Raw genomic sequence first — 8,598 nt, forward strand, 5'->3', positions numbered from 1 at the left:
TAATTGTTTTTTTAAAAAAAATATTTTTTTTTCAATACTTTGTTCTATAATAAAAGTAACTATGTGTTTTTTTTAATTTATTCTATTTTTTTTTAACTTTTGATATTGTGATACCTTGATACTTGTCTTTTTCATTCGCTCCTTCGCTTTTATAATTATAATAACTTTTAAACCACTGCAGTTATGACAAATATGCTTCAAGTCTTTTTTGTTCATTATGAATTTATTAACAATTTAAGCCTTTTACTAAAGTTGTAGCCCTATTATTCATTCAATTATTGATCGTTATTTATTAAAAAAAAAAATTCAAGTTTTCTCGGATAAAGGTAAACCCTCCAAAACCGGAAGCAGATGTTTCTTCCACGTAACAAAAGAATATCGCATACAGGTATAAACCGGAATTTTAAAGTAATTTAAAAATTTGTGAGCATCGGAATTTAAAGAAGGTTAATGAGTAAACTCATTAAAATTAAATTAACAGAATGACTGACTGCTTCATTTAATTTTCTCAAACTCCATACAAATATGACAATAAGTGAATGTTAATGATTCTACAACTACTAAAAGTGCAAGTAATAAAATCCTTATGATTTATTGTTACATGACACAAAGTTTATGTTGAAAAGACTTAATTTTTTTTCTTTTTCTAATAAATAACGATCAATAATTGAATAAATAATAGGACTACAACTTTAGTAAAAGGCTTGAATTGTTAATAAATTCATAATTAACAAAAAAGACTCAGAGCATATTCATCATAACTGCAATAGTTTGAAAGTTATTATAATTATAAAAGCGAAGGAGCGGATGAAAAAGACAAGTATCAAGGTATCACAATATTGAAAGTTTTATGAAAAATAGAATAAATTAAAAAAAACACATAGTTACTTTTACTATAGAACAAAGTATTAAAAAAAAATAATAATTTGTTTATAACAATTTTTTTAAAGAATTAAAAAAGAATTAAAAAAAAGTTTTTCAAAACCTTAAAGAACATTAGAATTTATGATTTAAAAAAAACGGTTCCTCAATTTTAATATGTAGTTGCAAAAAACGATTGTCAATTAACAAACGCATTTTTCAGCAACAAAGAAATTTTTTTACGAAACCATTTTTTTTCTAAAAATCATGATTTTTTTCAATTAACATAATGCGATAATAATTTTCGAATTGCTTATAAACAATGTATTTGTTTATAATAAATTTATTAACAATAGCTGTATGAAATTTAAAAAAAAATTACCAATTAGTTTTTAGCCATGAGACATAGAAACAATAAAAAAGTAGGAAAAAAAAATTTTGAAATGTATTTTTTATAAAATTATAATTTTCGATTGTCAATAAAAAAATAGAAATAACAATTTTTTCATTTTTGCAACGGTAATCTATTTTTTGCCTATTGAGGATAACTTCACCAAAGTGAAAAAAATGCCGGGGTTTTAGTTTAATAATTATAGGGATTTTTATATTAACTTTCAATTCAGAAAAAGTTATAAACCCTTTGACTCACGGTGTCTACAATTGTAGACACTAACTTTCCAGTTTCCGTGATACCCACAATTCGCTTCGTTTCGCATTTATACAACCCTAAATACATTTGTTGACCTCTCTGCACATGTGTTAGCCAGTTAGCAGTGATATCTGCCATACACATATAGAAACATATCCAGCAGCGTGCATTCTGACAACTTCGTTAAACATTCTATCCAGGTAAGTTCTCGTAATTCTTTAATTATATCAGAAGTTACTGATAATCCAGTCAATATTTTGCTTTTCTTTTGATTATAAATGAATTGTCTTGAAGTTCTCATGCATATTTTTGTGAAATATTTCTCTTAGGAATTATGATAGGCCCCTAAAATATCGTGTCTACAATTGTAGACATTTGTATACAAGGAACTAACTATCTGTTCCACTGAAAATTTTGGTCATTTCAGGAAATCATGGACAGAAAGAGAATTCTAACTGAGAGAGAACTTCTAGAAGAACTAGAGAAAGGCCTTTCTGACATAGAAGGCCTTGATAGTGAGGATAGTGATGAAGATATTATGATATCAAGACAAATTGGAGATCCCTCGTCAAATGACATAGAGAAGGACACTGAGGAAAATTTCGAACAACCAGACGAAGAGCAGGACTCCATTGAAGAAAGAAAGATAGATAATGAACAACCAATGACGAGTGCCTGAAATATATCTACATCCCAGAAGTTTGAAATAGAATGGATGCAAGGCGTCAAGTTCCAAACAAGAAGTATGTTTTTGAATGATCAATCAGTGCAAAATATATCACTAGAAAATGAAATTTCTCCAACAGAATACTTTATGATATATTTCTCAGAAAACTTATTCGAGTAAATGGTAGAATGTACCAATATTTATGCACTTCAAAACAATGACATGCATTTTACACCCACCAATATAAAAGAGTTGAAAGCTTTCTTTGGATTGCACATAATCACTGGCTGTTTGAAGTTTCCACGACTGAGTATGTACTGGAATAAATCATTGAAAGTTCAGATATTCCACGACAATGTCTATAAATAGATTTTATAAACTTAGAACCAATCTGCATTGCGTCAACAATTTGGATGACCAAAATCAAAATGATAAGCTGTGGAAAGTGAGACCAATCTTCGACTCGGTACTCAAAAGATGCAAGGAGCTAGATGTCGAAACAAATGTTTGCGTAGACGAGCAGATGGTCCCATTCAAAGGCCACTCAAATATAAAACAGTATATAAAAAATAAGTCACATCCTTGGGGCTTCAAATTATTTCTACTATGTGGTGCGAGTGGTCTAACGTACAATTTCATTATATATCAAGGAAATACAACGGAAATCAATCCACAGTTATCAAAAAAAATTTGGGCAAAGTGCTGCGATAGTATTACAACTGTCAGATTTTTGTATCAGATGGAGTAGTAGAAAGCCAAAAACTTTCTTTCCCAAAAAATTAATCACTCCTAAAAATATAACCCCTTCTATTCAAACTGTCAGATATTTTAGCATCACGAAAGCATAAATTATTTTGTGATAACTATTTCACGTTTTACAATTTGATCGAAGTTTCGAACCAGAAGTCAATTTTCGTGACGGGTACTGTCAGACTGAATAGATTTTTCAAGCCTCCTCTCACAAACGACAAAGATTTTCGTAAATAACAGAGAGGATTTTCAAACGGAGGAGTTGTTTTGGTCAATTGGCTGGATAATAAACCAGTGGCATTGGCGTCAAACTATGTTGGAATAGGAGACCAGGATAATGTGAAACGCTGGAATAAAAATATCGTATTGACGTGAACCGTCCGCAAATAGTAAAGGAATACAATACCTCTATGGGTGGCGTCGACAAAGCTGACACACTCATATCATTATATAGAACAAAAATAAGGTCCAAGAAATGGACACTGAGGATGATATTTCATGCTGTAGATATATCACTCATAAATTCATGGACAGAGTACAGAAAAGATTATCAGCTGCTTGAACGGCCAGCAAATAAAACTCTAGATTTATTACACTTCAGAATGGAAATAGGAGACGTCCTCATCAAACAGGGAAATGAAATTTCACGAAAGAAGGTTGGGAGGCCATCAAAAGATGATGCCCCAGTCCAGCCAAGTCGAAAAAGAACCGAAGTGAGGCCTCTAGCAGATGTACAAATGGACAATGTGAATCATATGCCAGAGCACACTAGTATATCACTACCTGGACGTTGTAAAAATGTTGGGTGCAAGGGCAAGTCACGATGGATTTGCACTAAATGTAAGGTACATTTGTGCCTTCAGAAAAATCGCAACTGTTTTGAGAACTTCCACAATAATTGATTTAGAATGAACAATCTTTTTTATATTTGATTTTACACAACGAATGTTCTTTGCTTTTTCAAATAAATATAATAGGTACCATTGACTACTGATGTCTACAATTGTAGACAATTTTTTTTTCGTACTACCAGGGGTGTGAATTCTAAACAAATGTTTGAAGTGTTTACAAATATCATATTTTGACAATATATTACCAGAAAATAATTTTTATCTCTTGAAACCAAAACTCGTGAGTCAAAGGGTTAATTAACAAATTTATAATTAACGTTAAATTTGGGATGAAATTTTTTTGACTGCGAATTATTGTTTATTGATGTATCCCAACAATACATGAATTTTTTCATTCCTTAATATTTACATTTAATATGTTTAAATAATTTTTTTTTGGTTTTATGTCAGACTACCCGCTATTGGCTCTATTTTCAGGGCTCTGTAAAAATTATAAATAATCGAGATACAGTTTCGGGAGTCGGGACTTTTTTTACGCAAATTCATTGATCTTTTCAAATCTTTTTTCAAAACTCCAAAATTTTGAAAATTTTCCGAGATAATAAGAAAAAACTAAAGCCCCATTTTTTTCACTTAATTGTTCATAACTTTTGTAATTTTTAACGGCGCGTTTTCGGACCTTTCCTTTAACTTTCTAGGCAAAAATACGAATCGAATGACACCTTGGTCGTAATTTTTGGACAGGGCTGAAAAATGTTACAAAAAAAAGTACATGTGAACTAGACTACAATGGGGACAAAAGAGTTTTATTAAATACTGAATTAGATTGTATTCTTCCTTCGAAGAGCATTATTTTCAATTTTGAAATAATGTACAGAGCTTATGAGTTATCAATTGAAAAATCAATACCTTTTCACAAAGTGAAATTATAACTATTTTGAATTTTAGAACTTTAACACTGAATTCTCTAGTATCAAACAGGAGTAAACAAAATGTTCAAATATTTTTACATTGGTTGCAGAAAATACTTCTTTCTGAAAAGTTTCAGTCGATTTTTATTATGAATAGAATATCCATGAAACAAATTGTTAAAATTATTGAAATAACAGGAAATAACCAGTCACACTAGTTCACCACATTAAGTGTGGTGATTTAATACAAATAAGGTATTTTTCAATTTAGGTTTGCCTCATTTCAGCGCAATTTTTGTGATCTAAGAAGGTTATGATCTTCAAATAAGGAAAACCTCATTGAACTTCTGCAAGTTATAAGGTTTCCATTTCACTTTAAACTATTTCACTAAAACTCAAAAGCTAGTGATATCATACCGTTCATTCATCAAAATGTTACAGATTTCGTTTCAATCGAAACATCGAATTGATAGTATATGTAATTGTACAATATATGGTACCTATCACATAAGTTTCAATATTAAAGAATTTACTTCTGGTGTTACATAGTTTCTCTAACTCAACTTCTTATAAGTTTATTCACACCTTCCAAATAACCATTTCAACATTTCTCGTGAAGTTATAATCAATATTATCCACAAATGAAAAATTACAATTTGAATGATCGGATTTGCCACTGTGAGAATTTGATAAATGGTAATTTTTATGAGAAGTGATACTGTTTCATTTTTGGCGGGTTGACTATACTTGTTCATCTTTCACTGCCTGAACCACTGTGCATACTGTTTTTGGCGAGTACATTGGCTTGGGATGTGGTGGTTGAGCAAACCGGCCATCGGATGCCTGCTTCCACGTAGCCCCGCTGGATACGGGAGTGACAGAATCACTTGTGGTTCTGTTATTCCCTAACTGAATGACATCCCAACGATGGCTCAATCCTGAGGTGTGTGTATCCGTGTCGAGAGGATGAATGACCCTGAGCCTATCAGCTGTCTCTACGGAACCTTCGAGATACCGGGCACCCTCTAGTCGTAGTATCGCCTTGTCACGGTAATGCGAGGCTCTGCCGTGATTGACCTTTCTTCCCTAGCTACTCTTGGGACTTTTAAGGACAGAGTAAACTTAAAAATGATTTCTGACGCTGAGTCTACAAAGGAGATGGATGACGAGCTTACGGCTCCAACTGACCTCCCTGTAAATTTAGATCAGGGACGAGAGCTTTTCTACTCTCCAACTCCTGATCCAATAACTGAACCTAAAAAAAAGGTTTGGTGGTGCAGCCAGGAAACAACTGAGTCGTCTCCTCAAGAGCGGGGTACCTTATGAAACCGCCTTGCACCAAATTCTTGAGCGGCGTAAGCAGAATATGTCCCAGGTGGAGGAATAAACCCCCCATGAGAAGGTTAGCAAACGTTTGCGCTCAAGTGATGATTCACCAAAAACAGAGGCGAAAAAGTCCTGCACGGTTGAATCTCAGGCACCGTCAAGTGTAGCTGACGTGCAAAAACCCTCATATGGGTAGGTTGTCGCGGGTATCAAGGTGGGAATCCTGCACCTTGACTATCCGACTACCTCATCAACGATGAAACAGCAGAGCATATACTTTGTGCCTGTCCCGCTGGGGACCCAATCAGACCACCTGAAAGACCACTCATCATACAAACTAATCGGCGTCGTTAAGAAGCTGGGTTTATTTGGTCGAGTGTGAATAGGTGTGAGCCATAATAATCTCTTGCAGGTTGCGGTGAAGGAGGTCGAATAGACCCACTCACTTTTGATCTAACCTAATCTATCTATCTACTATTTCATTCTGATTTAATTGTACGTTTTGCCACATCTTTATATTTGATATTTCATTTTGTGATTGATTTTTGATAGGATTCGGAGGCATTCAATTTCAATTCGATTTTGAGGAATTTTTTTCGTACAATTTTCATCAAATTAATAGGTTTCTTAGGTTTTTTTGTACTCATGGAAAACACAAACTGTAAACAGGAATAATATATTATAGCCAAAAGAAATTAATAAATTCCAATCAGATATTTCAATGAAGATATAATCAATGTTTTTATAAGGGTGCTCTCCACACGTCTTAAAATTTATGCATTAAGATTTTACACTGAAGAATTTGATTTTTGAAAATAAGTTTTTGTGAACTTTTAGAAGATTCTGAATAACTCCAAGTGTACGTGATCAAGAGAATCGTTCACTACTTTGAATTTGAGAAATGCTATTGATATATCTTATTTCTCCAGGATATCTTCATTCAGGAAATTATGTCAGAATTTATTTACAACTAACGGATATGTATTAATGAACCTTCTCTGATTTTCATTGATGAGAATATATTTTCCAAAAGGTTTTCCTTTGAACTTTTCAATAATTCTCAGAGTTTTAAATACCATGCCTCCTGATTACTTCGAAATCATGAATGCCTGGGAATCTGTTCCTAAATCTCAAAGAAACTCCACTCTTCTCCGAAAAAAATTTTGTACTGTTGATCTCTGCTTGCAGGACAAAAGTAGTGAGAATACTCCTGAAAAATCAGCTTTTCTCGTAGCAAAGACCAGTCAGCAAACAAAGGTCAACACAAATGCCCAAAAATCCTACACCCAAAAAATAGAAAAACATGGATTTGTTTTGGTTTTGAACAGAACGGACATTTAAGAAAATGAATGTAAAAAAACAGAGATTTAGGAAGAACAAATGTTAAGAAAGGCAGCGCTTTCATAGGATCAACATATCAGTATGATAAAATTGACCAGCATGAAGTATGGATTGCCGATTCCGGAGCAACTCAGCACATGACAATGCATAAGGAATGGTTTTCTTCGTTTGAACACTTTTCAGTCCCTCAATCTGTGTTAGTTGGTAGTGGTCACTGCATGAAGGCTATAGGAAAGGGGGATATCGATGTTGAAATGTGTGTTAACAGAGAGTGGTCTCAAAATTACCTAAAAGACGTTTGGTTTGTATCAGAGGTGGGAAGAAAATTGTTTTCTATTTCTTCTGCGCTCGATAATGGAATGACTTCATCTTTCACCAAATATGGTTGTAGCATATTCAAAAATAATGCCATGGCATTTGCAGAAAGACAAAATGGTCTCAACTATATGAATATGCTTGTTGTTTTACCTGAAGTTGAGGCACAAGCTAACATATCTATTAATGATCAACTACAATTTTCTGGGCCACCAAAACAAGAGATATGTTCAGAAGTTTTTGAAGAAACGTGTGATTCATGTAGAAGTCGACAGTGAAGTCTGTGAAGCTTGTATGTTTGGTAAACAACATAGACTGAGCTTCGAAAAACGTGATGAAAGACCCCAAAAGGTAAGTCAAGTGATACATGCTGTGATACATAGCAACTTGTTACAAAATCTAAGAGATCGAGTCGTGGTACAGTGCTCCAAGGAGGTTTCTTTGCTCAAATTGAGCAAATTGACATCAATAAAGATTTGGTTAGGTTAGGTCTATATATAGTTAGGTCTATACATGCCACTATGAAATTACATATATCAGAGCTACCCTCTTCTGACTTCAAAAAACAGCTTATTCGTTTTTTTTTCGCAAAGGAAAATACACATGTTCATTTAAAGATTCGTCTGCTTCTTATATATGTCTGTTGTACAGCCCTATTTCATTATTACTTTCAAAACGCTACATATTGACCTTATATAAAACGATATTTTTGCAAAGGGCTTTCGAAAAAAAAATCAGATTTCGAATAGAAAAATTTGTCATCTTCTCATTTGTTCCATCTCTTTTCAAATGAATTCCATTGGAAATATCAGCGGCTCAAAGATCAACAGTTTGACGTCTTTTTTGGCATATCTTATGATCCACTTGGTATATAGATACCCATGTGAATATAGAAAGCAAAAGATCTCATAACATTTAAAAAATCTA

The sequence above is a fragment of the Leptinotarsa decemlineata genome, unplaced genomic scaffold (assembly GCF_025532065.1).
Source record: "Leptinotarsa decemlineata unplaced genomic scaffold, Ldec_3_MD MMD2_tig00026307_RagTag_RagTag, whole genome shotgun sequence".
Taxonomy (NCBI): domain Eukaryota; kingdom Metazoa; phylum Arthropoda; class Insecta; order Coleoptera; family Chrysomelidae; genus Leptinotarsa; species Leptinotarsa decemlineata.